The sequence below is a fragment of the Monodelphis domestica genome, chromosome 4 (assembly GCF_027887165.1).
Source record: "Monodelphis domestica isolate mMonDom1 chromosome 4, mMonDom1.pri, whole genome shotgun sequence".
NCBI lineage: Eukaryota > Metazoa > Chordata > Mammalia > Didelphimorphia > Didelphidae > Monodelphis > Monodelphis domestica.
In genome coordinates this window covers 302,981,581-303,002,414 of record NC_077230.1, presented here as the reverse complement: position 1 = coordinate 303,002,414, position 20,834 = coordinate 302,981,581, and the positions used below count along the sequence as shown (strand labels likewise).

Sequence of the window (20,834 nt, the reverse complement as noted above, 5' to 3'; positions counted from 1 at the left end):
TTTACTCTCCTGAGCTAAGCAGAACAGGTCTGATCCTTCATCCATGAGGCAACTCTAGATCTTTCCTTTCCAGCTTAAATATCAAAATTCAATCCGTTTTCATATGATATGAACTTTTGGACTACCAACATCCTGTTTGCTTTGGACAACCAGATGAATCCCTTTTTTTCAAAAATTTTGCCAAGACCTCCACAGAGCCCCTGTCTCTGGCCTGGTCAGTGGTTTATTAGGACATCTAGGAAGGGATTGGAGCTTTCATAATGAGTCTGATCTCACAATCCCACGGACTAAATGGGATCAATCTTGCCCCAACCACATGAAACAAGTTCTACGAGTTCTGGGCTTGGGAAAAAAGCTCAACATTCACCTTTGACTATAAAGGGAGGAGGCCCATATCTGTTCTAAATGAAATTCTAGGCCCCAACATGTCACAGAGGAAGATTATGTCCATATTCCATGTGATGGCTATGTTATATAGGCAGCCAATTCTCAGCACAACTCAGGTGAGAAAAAGAATACTTAGCGGTATATACCCATTTGGACATTAAACATATTCAGGCATGGGTTTACACCAGAGGTATGTTAAAGCTAGCTTGAAATAGCTCTCCAGAGTTTATTATATTATATTATATTATATTATATTATATTATATTATATTATATTATATTATATTATATTATATTATATTATATTATATTATATTATATTATATTAATTATATTGTATTATTATATTTATTATATTATATTATTATATTATATTTATTATATTATATTATTACATTACATTACATTATATTACATTATATTACATTACATTACATTATATTATATTATATTATATTATATTATATTATATTATATTATATTATATTTTATTATATTTTATTATATTATATCGTGTTATATCGTGTTATATCGTGTTATATCATGTTATATCATGTTATATCATATCATATTATATTATATTGTGTTATATTGTGTTATGTTGTAATATTATATTGTTATATTTATTATATTATATTGTTATATTATATTATGTTATGTTATATCATATTATGTTATGTTATATTCTGCTATTATATTATATTCTGTTATGTTATATTGTTATATTGTATTATATTATGTTATGTTTTATTACATTATATTATGCTGTTATATTACATTGCATTACAATATTATATTATATCGTTATATCATATTATATTATATCATATCATATTATATCATATCATATTATGTTATATTATATTATGTTATAATCCTATTATTATATTACATTTTCAGGATGAACATTTAACACCTAGAAATCAGCAGCTGCTACAAATTAGACCTTGAATTATTGTTGTATTAGTTATGTAGACTCAAGAAAATATTAATAACTAAGATGAAATTTTAAAAGGTTTCATGCATCCTTTTTTTTCCAAGAGAGACACCCTGGTGGTTGTTAACCCGCTGGTCTGGACAAAGGTAGATCACTGCCAATTGTTTTGATGACTCCCAGGAGGTCACTGGATTCACTGTCTGAACCCAAACTGTGTTCATAAAGTTCGTAGAGGTTCCAGGTTCTATCACTGAGGAGACCAGAAGAATGAGGGAGTCTAATAGTTTACTCCCAATTTTCAGACGGTATAAACTTGTAGTCCTTCACCATTCTGCTTGTTCTGGAGGGCCAGATGAATCAATGCTCTTTTTCAAAATCTTTTCCAAATAGGTTTTGAGTGATAATACATGTGTTACCCAGTGGAACTGCTTGTCAGCTCTGGCTCCTTGACTTTAAAAAATGTCATCACCGAGTAACAAGAGTGGGCCAGATACAGTATTCTCAAAGCTGCTCTGGCTCCAACCTATTCCTCACCCCCAAATACACCAATACGCGCATGTAAGCTACATCATGGCACAGCAGAGAAATATGGGAAAAACTGGAGGATTCACCACAGCGTTGGCTTTAACTGGTTTCAAATCAGACAAGGTCATCTCTAAGGTCTTGTCTCACTCTAAAGCTATGGCCCTTTGATTTACTGAACATACCTGAAGGCAAGTCATTTGGTAGTGGTCCCTAACATAATGGGTTGAATGTGGCTATTTTCCCAGTAGAATATAATTTCATTTTCCAGTAGAATGGAGGCTCTTTGAAAACAAAGACTTCTAAGATAGGTATGGCGGTATGGGTAGAAAATTGTTGGTTCTGAGAGTATCTTTTTATTCATCAAGCACAAAGTGTTGAATGCAATAAGTACTTTATAAATATCTCTTGAATTGAATTGTGTTGAATCAATCTACACTGATTAATCTCTGGCCAGAGCCAAAAATCTCCAGAAATTTATTGAGCAAGTCACTTGTTTTCCACAGCAAGTTCTGACAGGAGTTTCAAAGGATCTTATATAGTTTGCCTTGATCCTTTAACACTGCAAAAACCAGGACATCTCCAGATTTGCAGTTTGAGAAAGGAAAATATTGCAAAAATCTCCTTGAAGGAAACCCTCTATTTAATCTAATAGACTTATTTCCCCTGGCATAGGAGATGCCTCAGCATGTAGCCTGTCTGAGGAGGAAGATTCCGAGGGAAACTACCTTGCCTAGGGCCATACAAAATTGCTTAAGACATCTTTGGCATCTTTTACTGGGCCAAGAACTTTAGGAGACCCTATGCCAACTCTGTGCAAAAGTCTAGATAATTCTCCATGTTGTCTTTAAGGCAAGACAGCTGTCTCTGACCACTACCAGAGCCAGGGGGAGTTTACTTTCCAAAGAAGAGCACATGCACTTGAAAGCACTGCCAGTCACTCAGAGGTCCATTCCAATTGCAGTTGAAGTTCTGAGGGCTCTAACCTCCTGCTGGATCTTATAGTCCACAATAAATAGTCCTGCCTTTGCTGGTCATAGTAAATATTGGAATGGGGATATAGGGTCCCCTGGACACTCCAAGTCTCTAGAGGAATCTCAGGTCAAAAAAGTATGAGGAATTCCTCCATCCTGGACCCCAAGAATGCTGGTGGTGGAAAAAGGCTGGCCCTGGTGGCAACTACATAAACAAAGGATTCTTGGAGTGATACATTCCCTTCTGTTTGTATTGATTTAGAATCTTGAACCCTAGAGACTACATTTCCCACAATCCCCTTTTCCTGTAGTGCGTCGTCATTGGTTAATTTTGTCTGTTTCTGTTTGGAACATCTTTTCCCTCTGTCTATGGAAGCACTGTCTGGAGGTAGCAGCATGGAGCTAGACGGGGCTTACTTTTTTCTCTAGTTTTACTTTTCCCTTTGCTCTAAGTAAATTATAATAAATAGTATTAAAATAATATTTGGAGTATTGAATTTTAATTTTAATCTTTACATGTTTTAGATGAATTTCCCCTAGTTTTATGATGAGGGTTTTAGCACGGAGGTGTACCTTCTATTGTCACCTCAAATATCACTAGATTCTCTGAGATAAGCAATTCACTCATCTTTATGACCAAGGTTTAATATGTCATAAATAATGTATAATGTGCTTCTATCCCATATGCCAAGGCACCTCACATGAGAATGTCACCTACTTCTCCATGGTTGACCCCCTCCCCACCTTCCTTTCCAGGTCATGTAGTCTCTGTTCTTTTAAGGTATAAAAATCCTGGACCTCTTCTCCTCAGGGAGGCAGACTTCACTGCACCTGCCCCTGACCATTCACTCAATAAATTCCTCTATTTTAAAGATTCCCTGGAGCCTGGTAATTCTTTAAGCAGTGCCTTCCCATGCCAGATAATATCAAGCTCTCCCACAATAATTTGTTTAGAAGGCATCAAACCACATGACGATACGTTCTTCAAGTGTGTTTACACATTCCAGTGATTAAGTCAATCACAAAGAAGTAGGTAAAATCCCCTTCTAAACAACCAATCAATCAAAAAACAAATATTTGCTAAGCACCTACTGTATACCAGACAGGCTGCTAGGCTGGAGATAGAATTAAAAAAAAAAAAAGGTTAATCCCTACCCTCAAAAAATGTACACTCTGCTAGAAAGGGGCAGGAGGAAGTCAAACCAGAATCCAAATAAGTATAAACCAAAGGCGAGATTGTGTCAGCAACCAGGTCTCCTTCCCAACACCACAGTCTGAAAAGTTGAAAGGGTGAGAGGGAAGACAAGGGTAAGAACTGCGATTTAAAGCCAAGGAGATCTGTGAAGGAGGTATACTACCTAGAATGCTAACAAATTACTGTTTATCTGATTCAATCTACCAGGACTCTATAGCAACGGAATGTATTCCTTGTCTTAATGCACTGCCATAATCAGAGGTTAGATCCACCATGCCCTGTTCAGCTCAAAGAGACCACTGACTCAGTCATAGAAATTCCATGATTTCTTTTTAATTTGTAGATAATTAATCTTATGTATTTCTATATTTGTGGATGTATAATTTGCAATCACCTGCTTCTTTCTAAAAATAAATTGTCATTTTGTGTCAAAATGTGGGCAGCACTGAAGCTTATCATAATTATTTTTTAAACTGGAGGGAAGGGGCTGGGAATCGCTTTCTTTGTTAAAGTCTGAAACACTGGTTGTGGTGTCCACTCTGACGAAGTGGATAGGAGGCATAGTCCTGAGCTTCCTTCTTCACCAGCCAGGAGCGTGAAAGCTGGTGGGAATGGAGAGAGAGGGAACAATCACTGCTAGGACAGGAATAATTAATACTGGCCAAAGACTTATGACCCTGGAACAACAGTTGCAAATGGCGCCTTAATCCATCTGCTACTAGGAAGTGAGCCAGCATATATTAAATGCCTACTGTGTGCCAGACATTGTTCTAAGCCCTTTATAAATATTATCTCATTTATTTGTCATCATGGAGGAAGGGAGAGGAGGGGAAGTGTTGTAGGAAAATACATCCAGTTTGTAGCTGGGACTCACCCCAAAAGATAGAAGGCTAAAACAAAATCCAGAAGAAAAGAATTTTATTTGAAGAAGAGATTTTTTAAATAGTATAATAGCTTGGTAGCTGGTGGAATAGCCTGGGAACTAATCAGATAGCCTTAATGCTGATGGATTAGCCCTAGGACTAGTAGAGTAGCCTCTCTGGTGCTGATGGAAGAGCAGCTCTCCAGAGGTGGAGCAGTAGCCCCATGAGGTGGATTAGCAGTTTCCTTGCCCTGGGCTGATGGAGTAGCAGCTCCAGGTGTGGAGTTGCAATCCAACATCCAATGTGTGGATCGGGGTTTGCATATTTATTAGTGTCTGGGGACTAGTCATCCCCCATTCTAGGGAAGTTTCCATCTTTTCCAAAACCCTGAAAAATGAGCATGGCCAAATTCAGGTGGAAGTTGGGTCACAGGTGAGCTGGGGGTACCAGAAAGGGAATAAGGAACATGTGCAGATTTGGGGGATTCTTCTGGAATGTCAGTCTTTAGTTTACGCATTCCATGTTTCCCTATGGTTCCACCTGGCATCATTTGTCAATGTGGGAGACATCTTACTAGCCTTCTGGAATGTAGGGAGGGGATACAGCACAATAGAAGACTACCATAGGTAATTAATGATGCCTAAAAGTTTGGAACTATGTTAAATAAAGAACAATATGAGCAATTAATAATGTAGAACAGGCATAAAGCTGATGTCCAGGTTAGAACATTACAGATCCAGTATAGGCGATTGATGATACAGAATGGATAACTGATCAACAGTACAGATTCTGCAATTCGTGCTTGACTAATGTTGGAACCACAGATCTTGCAGTTCATGTTTAACTAATGCTAACTGGTGAGAAATACAAGATCCCAGAGCATGAGGGTCCCATTTCCATCACCACTTCTCACTACCTGATTCCATCAGAAGGATGAAGAGAATTTGGCTTAAATATTTTTCATATTAAGGTGAAAATTCGTTTGTACATGTAATGGGGGGAGGGAAATAAAATATAAAAATATTTTTTAAAATTATCTCATTTAATTTTCACAGTAAGCCTGTGAAATAGATGTTAATTGGTATCCCCATTTTACAAATTAGGAAACTGAAGCAGAGAGTGGTTAATAGACTTACGTAGGGTCACAAAGTCAATATATTTCAGTGGCAGGACTTGAACCCAGGTCAGTCTGGTTTTGAAGAGAGCACTGTATTCATTAGGCCTTGCTACCTATCAAAACAAAGTAGATACAAAACAAATATAGATAATTTCAAGGGGGAAAATAATAGTTGGAGAGGAGAGGTTCCCAAAAGATTTCATGTAGAAAATGTCATTTGACTTGAACTTTGAAAAGACTCTAAATAAATTTAGTAGATATCAGTTTATTTGTCCTAATATGACAAAAACTGTTTTTTTTTTTCATGATAAGTCAATCAACAAGCAAGTATTGACAATTAAATGTCAACAAAGAACTTAGTGTCTACTGTGAGCTGGGGATACATAGAAAAGCAAAAGGCAATCTTGCTCTCAAAAAACTCCAAATCTATTGGGATACAACATGCAACAACTATGTAGAAATAAGATAAACAAATAATAATCAACAGAGAGACAGCACTAGAATTTGGGAAGATCAGAAAAAAGCTTCCCATAGAAAGTGAGACTAAAAGGAAGTCAGGAGGCAGAGATGAGGAGAGTGCATTCCAGGAAGAGAGAAGAGCCAATCAATGTACCTGGAGTTATGAGTTGGAATATCTTACTTGAGGAATAACTACGAGGCCAGCATCACTGGATTAGAGAATGATAGAGTGCACTGGGAAGATGTAGGGTGTATATGAAGACTAGGAGGGGTTTTGGGGTGAGAAGATCAGGAATGACTTTGAATGTCAAACAAAATACTTTATATTTGATACTGGAGGTGATAGGGAACCATTAGAGTATACTGAAGAAGGAGACATGGTCAGGAAGATTATTTTGATGTCTGAGTAGAGGATGGACTGGAGGGACAAGAGACTTGAAGTATGGGGACAAACTAGCGGGTTATTGAAATAGTCCAGAAGTGAGGAGCTAAAGAGTCTGTACTGGTGTGGTGGCCAAATCAGAGGGGATATGGGGGTTTATGACAGAAGTTAGAAAGATAAAATCAACAGAACTTGGCAATAGATTGAATACAAGGGGTGAGAAAGAATGAGGAAATGAAGAAGAAACCCAGATTTCAAGTCTGGGTAACTGGGAAGATAATGGCATCCCAGACAGTGATAGGAGAGTTTGGAAATGGAGAGAATTGGGGTTGAGTGAGGAATAGGAGATAATGAATTCAGTTTTAGACATACTGAGTTTAAGATGATTATGAGATACTTGATTCTAGATGTCTAATAGGAAATTGGACATGTGTCAGGACATTAGAAGAGAAGTTAAAGATGGGTAAAAAGATCTCAAAATTCTTAGCAGAGATGATAATGAAATCTATGGGAACAGATGAGATCACCAAATGAAAGAGTATATAGAGGTAGAAGAGAAGCAACCATGGGGACACACTGTTACCTGCAGGGTATGACGCTGATGAAGATCCAGCAAAGGAGACTGAGAAGTTGAGAAGGTTGGAGGAAAATTAGAATAGAGTAGTTTCTCAGAAACCTACACAGAAGAAAATAGTAAGAAGAAGAGAGGGATTAACAATGCCAAAGGATACAGAGGAGACAAAAAGGAGGAAAGATGGGGAAAGATCATTAGAATTGACAATTAAGAGATCTACCTGCTTGGGTGATTCCATTCCATCCCATCTTCTCCAGCAGACTGTCCCCTCTATCATCCTTATTCTCTCACTTATCTCTAATCTCTCTGTCTGCTGGTTGCCTTTCTATTGCCAGCAAATATTCCCATGTCTCTCTCATCTTCAAAAACCCTGATTTGATTCATCTACCCCTACTTAGTGTTTTCTCATATCTCTTATCCTTTTTTGGCTTAACTCTTGAGAATGGTGTCTTCAATAAATGCTTCACTTCCTTTCCTCTCACTCTTTTCTTAATTTTCTACAATTTGACTTCCAACTACTTCATGCAGGTAAAATTACTCTCTCCAAAATCACCAAAGATTTCTTAATTGCAAAATCTAATGACCTTTTTCTCAGTTCTCATCTTTCTTGACCTTTCTGCAGTCCTTGATGCTGTCAACCAATCTCTTCTCATTGATTCTCTCTGGATCTCTGAGACACTATTCTGGCCTGGTTCTCCTACTTCTATCTTATCACTTCTCAATCTCCTTTGCTGGACCTTCAAGGTTATACCAGATAACAGTGGGTTTTCCCCAAGGCTCTTAGGTTCTCTTTTCTCCACACTGTCACTTAGAAATCTCATCAGTTCCCATGAATTCAATCATCATTTCCATGCTAATGATTCTCCAATCTATTTATCTAGCCTATCCCAACCCATCCTCCATTTCACTGTCAAATTGGTCTTCCTGACCATTTCACCACCAACCCCTCCAACAAACTGAAATCATTCTCAATCACCTCCAGAATCAAATATAAAATCCTTTGATTGGCAAAGCCCTTTAGTCTCCCCATCTCCTACCTGTCCAAACTTCTTTACTTCTCTCCCCTCCTTACACCACATATTCTTCAATCTTGTAACACTGGCCTCCTCACATAATCACTCCATCTCCAAACTCTAGGAATTTTCACTGGTTGTCCTCCATACCTGAAATTTTCTCTTTCATTATCTCTGCTTCTCTGTCTTTCTTTCAATCCCAGTTAACATCCCATAAGAAGTCTTCTTTGTCCCATTTCATGTTAGTACTGTCCATCTGCTAATTATCTCCATATATATAGATATTGGTATAAATATAGATATGGAATTCTTGCTTGTACATCATTATTTGCAAGCTGTTTCCCCTATTAGACTGTGAGCTCCTTTAGAGAAGGGATTTCCTTTTGCCTTTGTTTCCCCACTACTTGGCTCAGTGCCTGACACACACGAGATACATAATAAATGCTTATTTCCTGATTGATCATTACCTCATCCTCAACACTCATTGATCATCTTCTTCAGTCAGTCTTTTCCAGGAGCTATAGAGCTGAACCTGGGTGGATTCTAGCTACAATAATTAAATTCATACAAATTTTATATTGCAGGTGGATCTGCATGGGATTGCCATGTTTATCAACTGTGCTCAAGTTGAATTGACAATAGCCTAGTATTTAGAAACATCCCTAAAAGATCCAGATAGCATTCGGTTTTTTTGTTTTGTTTTGTTTTGTTTTACTACATCCTCTAAGGACAGACAGCACCACTAAGGAAAAGAAGTAATCATCCTCTGATCGTTGCCAATCATTGCCACTGAAGTAGGTTCACAGTATTTTAATTTAACTAGTCAGTCTACTGGTTCAAAGGCAGTGTTAACTAAATGGGAAAGAGAGGTAAGTATGGCAGTGGAGTGTGGAGTTAACATCAGTTTGGGGGAAAGGAGGCTTTGGGATTTTCTATCATTTTTAGGTGATACTGATATGATGTGAAATAAATTTTCAGCAATAAAAAACTACAATTTTGAAAGTCTGTTGTTTTGAATTTATGTTTTATTTATTTTATTTTTTTTAATGGCACTCTATGCAATAGTCGCCTAATCTTTATCTCCTAACTATGGAGACTAAATCTTTCTAAGTCAAGGAACATATGATTTGATGGTGATATTTTAACTTTGTGGATGGACATTGGGATAACAAGATCTTTTAAGAAATTGGAAAATTTCAGCATAAAGTCATAGATATAAAGCTGGAAATGGCCTTGTTGTCGTTCAGTCATTTTTCAGGTGTGTCCCCCTTGGGGGATTTTTTGGCAGAGGCATTAGAGTGATTTGCCATTTCCTTTTTCCAGTTCATTTTTGAAAGGAAAATTGTTTTGTATTACTTTTACATTATTGATCATAAACCATGTAATCACATATAATCCTTTAGATAAGTAACTGCAATTATAATTTTTAGAGTTTGAGCCAGTTACTAAACTGTGTATATGATATCAATTTTAGGAATATAATGTTAACTATAGAATTAGAAATATAATGGTTGATGTATTGGAATATTATAGCAATTAAATATTAAGGAATAAAACTAGGTTTTTGTAGTTATCTAGGAAAGCTGAAATCTATGCAGAAGGAGCTGGGTTCATTGGTAGTAAAGAGTATACAGCTGGCTTGATAACACAATATGAAAACAAGCTTGGTTTTTTTCAGGTGCTGTTTGATTCTTTAAAGATTTATACCACTATAGGCTTCCTAGAGTATTGTGGCCAAGAAAGGTTACTATGACCTTAAGAAGAATGATAGTTAACCTTGTACTGAACACTTAAGACTTCATAGAAAATGTTCCAAACCCTTGCTATCAAGTACCATTGCATGTTTCTTAACATCCTCTGTACCTTCTTCTGTTGTAATGACTTGTGCTAATTAGCTATCAAAACCCTATAAAACATATTGTTGAACATCTATATGGGGTTTAATCATAGATCTGAGTGTAGTGAGATCTTCAGCTTTAATTTAACACAATTAAAATATGAATCTTCAGCTCAGAATTATGGCCCAGAGATTTCCTTATTTCTAACATTTTACATATAAGAAAACTGAGGCAAATGGGGTTAAATGACTTGCTTAGGGTCATACAGCTAGTAAATGTCTGAGGCCAGACTTGAACTCATGACGATGAGTCTTCCTGACTCTGGGTCTAGAACTATTCACTGCAATCCCTTGTTGCCAGGCTACATTCTATATTCCATTTTTTCCCCTCATAATTCCACATATTTAGTATAGTTTAATCACACCCACCAGGTACCTCTTCATCACCATCTAAGTGATTTTAAATTCTTCATAGACTTTATGGGTTTCTAGCTTGTAGTTATACAATAATACTAGCAGAATATTATTATTAAAAACATGAATGATTGTTTGGGGAGACTTTAAAGTTTTTTCCAAAGGCAATCTAGCCTGCTGTTGTTACCTTATTTCAATCTAGTCACAGTTCACTCATTTGCACTGTCTGTTCAAAATATATAGGTATGTACATATTAAAGACCATCAGTATAGGTTGTCCACCTAACTTGGTGCCATTACCCATATAATGAGCATTTTTCATCCACCTTTTTTTCCAATGTGGATGATTAGGTCAAACTCATTTGAAGAGTAATTGATTTCTTTCCAAAAGCTCTGCAGTATTCTATGGTCTGAAGCAAGCAGCACAATGTCACCTGCAAATAAAAGCATTTGAAGGAACTCATCATCTAAGGTGAGTTTTCTATTTGAATCCTTTGATGATTTTCGATGGTAAACATTTTTGTTGGACATAATTCTCTCCAGTTTGTCTTGCTTGATACTAATAATCAAGGGTGCCGTTGAACAATTTCATTTCTGTTTAGTTTTTTAAAGAATCTTCCACAATTTTGATGTATGATTGGAAATATCTTGTTGGAAGACAGTTGTTAAGATGATGATTTATTCAACCAAATTAAAAGATGCCTCTATACTTAACAAACAATAACTAAGGTGAGATCTTTTGTTCTATACTTTTTTCAATTTATTATCTTAAATGTTATTTCTACTTTCCTACAAGCACCCCTGTACATGAACATAATATTCCAGATAAGATCTAGCCAGAGCAGAGGAAAGTAAGACTCTTCTTTCCTTACTCCTGGATATGATGCTTCTCTGAAAGTAACCCTAGATACCATTTTTTTCTTGGCTCCTGACACATACTGAGCTGCCACTAAAGTGGATCTTTTCAGACAAGCTACATGCCTACAGAATCATAACTAGAAAAGTAAAGTTTTGTCACAGGTGTATTGAATTTAGAGAATTTCAGATTTGGGGCTAAGGTCTCACTAGCCCATGAAAAACATTTGGACTGCTGACACTAGGCTCTGTCATTCAAGAGCAACTGAGGAACTCAGAACCAGGCAACTCTTCTTCACTTATCCACAGTAGCTATAATAGCTAATATTTCTATAATGTTTACTATGTGCCAAGCACTATGCTGAGCATTTAATAATTATTATCTCATTTTAATCTCATAATGATACTGTGGGGTAGGTGCTAATATTGTTCCCATTTGTCAAATGAGGAAACTGAGGCAAATGGATTAAGTGACTTGCATAGAAGCCCCCAGCTAGTAACTATCTAAGGCCATAATTGAACTCAAGTCTTTCTAACTCATTGCCCCAGTTACCTGACCCACTATCTACAATATTCTGGCTATATCCTTCCCAATACAAAGAGAATGAGACTATACCCAAGTCTACGAATCTTCCTGCTGAGAACAAATTGGGTACCTGGAGGAGATCCCGATTGAGAGGATAGAGTTGCCTCTCAAAATTGTGATTCACTATGCTTCTGAAGATCCCTTTCCCAGCTAGCATCTCCACATCCCAAGGTGGAAAGGAGACTTAGATAAGACAAGGAACTGTAAATGGAAGACCCAAGGATCCTCAAGGGGCTTCCTTTCCTTTTTTTTTTTAATCATTCTGTTAATCCATTCTAGGATTTTGTCAAGAATCCAAGCCAAGTTCACTGACTTATAGTTTGAAGTTTCCATGTTCCTTCCCCTCCCTTTTAAAAAAATTAACAATGGGAATATTTGTCCTTCTCTATGGTGCTCCTCCCTTTCTCCAGAAGCTTTCAAAGATCACTGATGTAATTCAGCAATTACAAACTCTGAGTTCTTTCAGTGCCTGAAAATGTAGTTCATCTGGCTCAGGTAAGTTAGGATTTCAAAAATAAAAGTTTTACCAAAAAAAATTAAAAGTGTTACTAGGGACATACACAAACACTTTATTTTTAACCCTCTGCTGCTATCATGGTGTCTGCTACATATGTCATCTCTGCTGATATTATTGTGTCTATGATGACTTCTGGGGCACTTCATTGCTCTGCTGGTCCTAATGACCTGGTGGGAATAGCATGGTATATAGTCTCTCCTGGGCAGTGTTTGATCATACCACATTTTTTTCCCTTCAGAGCCACCCATTAGCCATCACAAGTCCAATTTGCTGAAGTTCAATGCCAACTTTTCCCTGATAAGGAAAGGCTAGCCACTCTTTAAATATAGCCACCATGACTAGCTTCAAAAAAAATAGAAGGTGTTCAACCTAACAATATCTTTTCTTTTTGTCTTCCAAGTCAGATTCCAGCCTTAGAAGTTCCAAACAACTATGTTATTTGGGACTAGAGGTTTCCAAGATCCCCTATGGGTTAGTATACAAATGAATTTGATCCAGAACAAAATATAAACTAAGAAGGCAGACCATTTCCACCATTATTACACATATATAACACAGAAAACATATTGCTTCAGTGCTATATAAATAAACCTCACTGTCTTCCTACAATAAACTGATCATCTGCTTCAAGTCTTTCTTTTTAAAAACCTATTCTATTTTCTTTGAACTGGCATACTCCTGTGTAACTGTATTACAGTCATGAGTCACATTTCATCAAATCTCAATGATACTTCTGTGGTCAAATTAGATTCTTTGCCTTAGGTTTGCTCATTCATCTTGCTTGTCATGCATTCTTTGTTTATATGAATAAATGAATAACACATTTTATGAGAGCTAAGAATTGGAAACAAGGCATACGTCCATCAATTGAGGAATGGCTAAAAAATGTGTGGTACATGAGTCTAATGGAATATACAGTGCTGTAAAAAATGTTGTGTGATGAATACAGAGTAAGATGTAAAGATCTATATGAATAAAGAAGGAATCCTACTAACGTCCTTTTACAACATAAAATACCTAAACCAGGAAGAACAAAGACAGAGAAAGAAAACTATAGACCAATTTCCCTAATAAATATTGATGAAAATTTTTAAAACAAAATACTAGTAGGGATATTATAGCACCATACCACAAAGATCACATATTATGACCAAGTGGGATTTATACCAGGTGTACAAAATTAATATCGAATTGGGAAAGGATTTCCTCTTTGCCCTCCCCCAAAATGTTTTAATTTTAAGACTGAAACAGTTTCCCCCACAATGGTATTGAACTTGGTTGGATCTCCCTGCTTTTGTTAAGATCTTTATAAAGAATAATAGGATTTATGGCAGGGCTGAGCAGCCACTTAACTCACTTGAGAGATTAGGTAATAAAATCAGTAAGCTCTAGACAACCATTTTGGACTATCCATGACCCAGCCATGTGGCAGGCCTTTGGGCATCCTTAAAACCCATTTCTTGCTATGATGAAGTAAGAAGGAGGAATCTGCCTTCTTGGTGACTGTTTATCAATCAGAAATCTCCAGGGAAGGGACTGAATAATGATACCACAAAGAGTATTTTTTTGGGCTGTGTGCCCCCCTCTCTCTGGTCAAGTTCTCTGAACTAGCTCTCTCTTGCCCAGTTGCTCTTATTTGACCTGGTTCTCTGTTGGTCTGCATTGGCTATTACCCAGCTGTACATTCTTGAATATTCTATTAATAATTTTTTTTTAATTCAGAAATACAGGCTCTGGAGAATTTCAGTCATTACATAGGAATTCAGAGATGGTTCAATATTAAGGAAACTATTGGCATAATTGGCCACATCAATAACAAAAACCAGATGATTATCTCAATGGTTATAGAAAATGTTTTTTATAAAATACACCATACATTCTTATTAAAAAACATTGGAAAGCATAGGAACAAATGGAGCTTTCCTTAAAATAGTGAGTCTCTATCTAAAACCATGACCAAGAAAGGAATGATGAACTGGAGGAATTCCATGTGAACTGGAAAGACCTCCAGGACTGATGCAGAGTGAAAGGAGCAGAACCAGGAGAACATTGTACACAGAGACACTGTGGCACAATTGAATGTAATAGACTTTTCTACTAGCAGCAATGCATGATCCAAGACAATGCAGAGGAATTTATGAGAAAGGACACTATCCACATCCAGAGAAAGAATTGTGGAACCCAAACTCCATTAGAAAAATATATGATCCACCACATAGTGTGATAGGGATGTGATTAGGGTTTTGATGTTAAAGAATTGCTCTACTGCAAATATAAATAACATGGAAATAGGTTTTGAACAATGATCCATGGGGAACCCAGGGGAACTGCTTGTCAGCTTTGAGAGAGGGAAAGGAGAAAAGCGAGAGGGAGGGGAGTATCATAAATCATGTAACCATGGGAAAATATTCTAAATGAAAATTTAAAAAATAAAAAAATAAATTTCACTGATCCCAAATAAATAAATAAAGCCATGAACAAGTATTTTCTGTAATGGAGATAAGCTAAAAGCCTTTCCAGTAAGATCAGGGGTAAAACAAGGATGCTCACTATTACCACTATTATTCAACATTGTTCTAGAAATGCTAGCTATAGCAATAAAACAAGAAAAAGGAGTTGAAAGAATTAGAATTGACAATGAAAAAACAAAACTATAACTCTGCAGATGATATGAACTATTCTTAGGGAATCCTAAAGAATCAATTGAAAAACTACCTGAAATAACTAGTAACTTGAGCAAAATTACAGGATACAAAAAACCCACATAAATCATCAGCATTTCTATATATTACCAACAAAGTCCAGCAGAACAAGATAGAAAGAGAAATTCCTTTTTAAATAACTACAGAAAATATAAAATACCCAAGAATCTATCTGCTAAGACAAATCCAGGAACTATTTGAACACAATTACAAACCAGTTTTCACTCAAATAAAGACAGATCTAAACAATTAGAGAACTATCATTTGCTCATGATAGAAGGAAGAGTGGTTTGGGAAAAGTTGTGGTCAGAAGCAAAATATTTTATTTAAACCCTTAACTTCCACCTTAGAATCAATACTATTGGTTCTAAAGTAGAAGAGTGGTAAGGGTGTTAGGCAATGAGGGTTACGTGACTTGCCCAGGGCCACACAATTAGGAAGTGTCTGAGACCAGATTTGAACTGAAGATCTTCTGTCTCTAGGTCTGGCTCTCAATCTCCTGAGCTACCCAGCTTCCCCCAGAAAAATACTTTTGAAGAGGGGCAGGTGAATAAGAGAGGAAGAAAAGATTGACATGGGGAATATAAGATGGAGGGAAATATGCAATTGGTTCTCATAACTGTGATTGGGATGAACTCATGCATAAAGCAGAACCAGAGGGCAGAGTGAATTAAAAAACAGAATTTTGCAATATGTTCTTTACAAAAAGCACACTTGAAGCAGAGAGACATACGCAGGACTAAGGTAAGGTAAGGGTCTAGAGGAGAATACATTAAGCTTCAGATGAAGTTTAAAAAAAAAAGAGATAGAAATCATGATCTCAGACAAAACAAAAGCAAAAATAGATCTAATTAAAAGCATCTTGCTAAAAGATACCACAGGCTATGAAATAATGTCAATACTAGACACATATGCACCAAGTGATATAGCATCCCAATTACATCAAGTTTTAAAAGTTTTGCCAAAACAAAACGAATGCAGCCAAAATTAGAAGGAAAATAGAAAACTGGGGGGGGGGGGGGGGGGGGACAACATTGCATCAAGTTTCTCTGATAAAGACTTCATTTCTCAAATATAGAGAGAACTTAGTTAGTTGTAAGAATACAAGTCATTTCCCTAACTGATAAATGGCCAAAGGAAATGAACAGGCAGTTGTCAGACAAGAAGATCAAAGCTACCTATAGTCATGTGAAAAAATGTTCTAAGTCACTATTAATTAGAGAAATACAAATTAAAACAATTCTGAGGTACTACCTCACACCTATCAGATTGCTTAACATGATAGAAAAGAAAATTTGTGAATGTTGGAAGGGATGTGAAAAAATTTGAACACTAATACACTGAGTAGAGCTCTGAACTCATAGAAGCATTCCAAAGAGCACTTTGGAACCACACCCAAAGGGCTATAAAACTGCAATATTATGTAATGAACAACTGTGAAAACTACAGCTAAGTCTGTATCCCAAAGAGCTTTTTTTTAAAGGGAGAAGGACTTATATATATTTTTATATATATACAAAAATATTTATAGCAACTCTTTATGTGGTGGCAAACCACAAAAAATGTGGAAATTGAAGGGATGGCCTTCAATTGGAAAATTGCTGAACAAGTTGTGGTATATGATTGGGATGGAATATGATTATACTATAAGAAATGACAAGCAGGATGCTTTCAGAAAAACCTAAAAAGACCTAAATGAACTGATAAAAATAAAGAGAGCAGAACGAAGAGAACATTGCACGGGTGTCCTTTCTATATCACAACTTTCCTCATCACAGTTTTGGTTTAGTACAAGTTGGCATAAGAAATTAAATAGGAATTTTGAAGGAGTTTTACAGAAAAGGCAGATGACATGTAATGTGGATGACACAGTAAAAGTTTAGAAATTCAAAAACTAATAAAATATAAGTATAGTATTATATCATATCAACATTTTTACCTTTTAATATCATAAATGTATATAATTTCTTTAAGTTAAAATAAGTAAAAAGTTAAAGTTTGTGGAAAGAATGTGAAAGCTAGCAGATGACAACCAAAGGCTAGAAATGCAGGTATATCTTTAAAAGGTTAGTAACTCATAAATGTATAAAAAATACTGTAAATACCCCATAAAAGAAAAAGTGAAAATTTCAGACTACTTTGATACAAAGGAAGGCTTAAAAATTTTTACAATGATTTTCCAGATGACTCCTGAAATGTGGAAAGGATATTTGTACACAGTTAACAGCAATATTAATGATGATCAACTGCAAAGGACTTAGCTAGTCTCAGCAATACAATTATCTAAGACAATTCCAAAGCACTTTTGACAGAAAATGCTATCACTCTTCAGAGAAGAAACTGTTGCAGTTTAAAGAAAGATCAAAGCATACTTTTTTTTTTACTTTATTCTTTGTTGTTTGGAAGGGATGGCTTTTTGTTTTGTTTTTCAATTAGTATTTTCTTTTGCAACATGGCTAATATGAAAATGTTTTGTGTGATTTTACATATATTTTGTTGTTGTCATTTTCTTGTTTATTAGTTATGTACCACTCATCGTGACCTTATTTAGTTTTCTTGACAAAGATACTGGTCTTCTCCGTTTCATTTTACAGATGAGGAAACTGAGGCAGAGTTACATGACTTGTCAGGACCACACATCTGGCGAGTATCTGAAGCCAGATTTGACCAAGCCTGGTGCTTTATCCACTGTGCCACCTCTCTGCCTATTACAGATGTATAATCTATATTAGGAAGGAAAGACGAGGAGAAAAGAATAGGAAACTCAAAAACTTTTAAAAACTAATGTTAAAATTTTTTGTTTACATGTAATTGGGAAAATTTGTTTTAATTTAATGTAAAAAGAGATCTATATGAACTGATGCAGAGGGAAGTAACAGAGCCTAGAAAACAATATACATATGCATAATACAACCATTATACAACATATGACAGCATAAATGGGTAGAGCAACACTTTCCAAAATCAAGAGTAAATGTAACAAAATTACTTGAAGTTGAACAATGGAAAGGTTAAGTAGCCCCTTGGAGCAACTGACTCAATCCCTGACCAAATATAAGCTCCTGCTGAGTTTGCCCTTTGCCTAGGGGAACACTGGACTCGTGCTTTTACCTTGTTTTGAAAAGTTATGAAGTATAAATCAATACTGTTCTCTTTCATTTGGCTCTAAGGACCCTAGACACAAAGATCATAGCAAATTTTTGAGAGTGAGTTTGTTTTCCCTAGTTTATTCTCTTTCTTTGTCTCTCTGTAACTGTCTCTCTTTTTCTCTGTGTCTCTGACTCTGTCTATGTCTGTCTCTCTTATTCTCTGACATACCCACAACTGTCCCTCACATCCCATTCCCACTAATAAAATAAACATACAAATCATAAATTGCCACAATCAACCATATTTTTATTGAAGACTGACTTGAACAAAAAAGAACAAGCACATTTTAAATTTCGTGGATGCTCTTCCAGGCAGAAAATGGAGAGGAGGAAGGAAAAGGAAAAATCAGCAATAATTTGCCTACCTGGAGAAAATTCTAGTCTTAATCCCAGGATGATCTCTCATATATGGTGAATAGAGGATGTAGCAACCACAAAGCAGTGGCAGCTAAAAGTCCCGCTGCTATACTATCTCTAACGCGGATGGCTCTCAAAAATTCACACATCAGGCATCTGAGCTAATCTATGCACATTTGGCCTCATGTGAGACTTTTCCTGGGGAAGGGAAATGTACTCTCTTTAAGGCATAACTCAGTCCCTGAATCAAAAACAACATTCTATCCCACAGGATGATCCCAGCTGCTTTAAATACTTTGCCAGAAAGGCTGCTATGCTACAAGAATAAAAACTTTTTGGTTTGTGCTATAATTTGGGAAATGATTTAGGCCTGAACTCAAGAGTTGTCCCCTGAGGATCCACTAGAAAGAATACCTTTTTTCTCAAAGATTATAGACTAAGAGAAAAATCTAGCTGTTCTGGGCATAAAGCACGATGTAACAAAGGGGGAAAGTTAGTTTTGTGTGGTAAGCAGGACCCAGCCAGTCTCTGAAACTACAGTACCTGTAATTTTCCTACCTGCATATTATTTGTGCCCTGAGATTTCTCACATGTTGTTTTCAGATTCACTCAGAATACCAAGGGCTAAGGTACACTTTGGGGAGATTTCTCTCACTGTTAACTAATAGCTTCCACCAAAGAAACCCACAAAACTATTGCACAATATCTGCTCCCAACCCTGCATTTTACACATACCATCTTCCCACTTTTTTCTTTAAAGCCCATGAATAGTCAGGGAATTTTAATATGAATATATTCACTTTTATGTACAAGCTTGGTCAATCACATCCACATCATTTCAATGGAAGGCAGGTTCTTCACAGCTGAGAAAGGTTAGAAGGGCTCCCTACAGAAGCCCATCTCCGATCTTCCCAGTTCCAGTACAGATTGATTAACCCTTAACCCACAGGAAAAATCAGCCCTGGTATTAGTAGGGAAACTTGGCTTCTTAGTTATCACAATATATATTTCACCTTTAGAAGACCTTTGGGAAAAATCATCAAAAACCCAACAGGACAAATCATCTTGTTAACAAATAGTTCATCTGTTAAGCAAGCAATGAAGCTGATCCACAGCACATAGGTCATAATATTATGAAAGGTAACTTGTATAAGAATTTAAATTTAGGTTTTATGCTAAATATGAGAATTCTAAAGTCTTATTGTGGTCACCAATTTAAAAATATTACAGCTTAAGTCAAAATGATTTTTAGCAGCTTTATTTACAAAGAGGTAGAAAGAGTGACAGTGGGAAAATGTAGATAAAGAGACAGATTCAAATAAGCCTACAAGACCTTCTCCTGAAAAGACAGGCTTAGCCCCAGCAGGGCTTCCCCAAGTTGTTTCCATGTGGATTTTCCCAGTAATCCTCAACCAGAAGTTTGAGGTGGTGTCTTCAGCCAGGGTTCCATTAATGCAGCCTGTTCCAAAGCCAAGGCAGGAATCTCCAAAACCAATCTCTCCAGAAGCCAGGAAAGGAAGGCCAGCTACTCACCCAGCAAGTTGATGAAAGATCCAGGGAAAGAGTCTTCTCCTTCAGTTCAGCTCATCAACGCAGAGAGCCCAAAGATGAACTCCAAAGGAGAAGAAGTTCAAAGGAGAAGTCCCCTGGACAGGAAGTTCAGGACTTTTTATAGCCCTCTTTCCAAGTCACTTCCTGTCCCTTCCCCACTTTACAGGAACTAATCACAGTCTTTCAATTTGCCTAGAACTACCCAGGAGCAAGGCAGTGGCCTCTGGAATTGTCACCAACTCTAGCAATTGACTTGTGAACTCTCATACTTAGTTCCTAGTAAGGTACTAGGTAGGGGTACTTAAGTTTTTGATTGATTAACTTAAAAGTTGCTGATTGATAGACAAAGGGAGTTTGATTCACTCTTCACACTTGGGCACTTAGATCTATGGTTTCATTGATCTATGGCTATTACTTCCTATCAAAATCTGTCCATGCCTGCCC

The 20,834-nt window shown here is 36.5% G+C and overlaps 1 long non-coding RNA gene across 1 annotated transcript in view; it reads right to left on the bottom strand.

Moving 5' to 3' along the window:
• The window catches only part of LOC103092442 (uncharacterized), a 138,180-nt gene extending 118,262 nt beyond the window's left edge, over positions 1 to 19,918 (bottom strand). The window contains exon 1 of the long non-coding RNA XR_468159.2: positions 18,848 to 19,918. This is a non-coding gene — a long non-coding RNA (uncharacterized LOC103092442). The remainder of the gene's footprint in view (positions 1 to 18,847) is intronic.
• Positions 19,919 to 20,834: the final 916 nt, after the last annotated feature.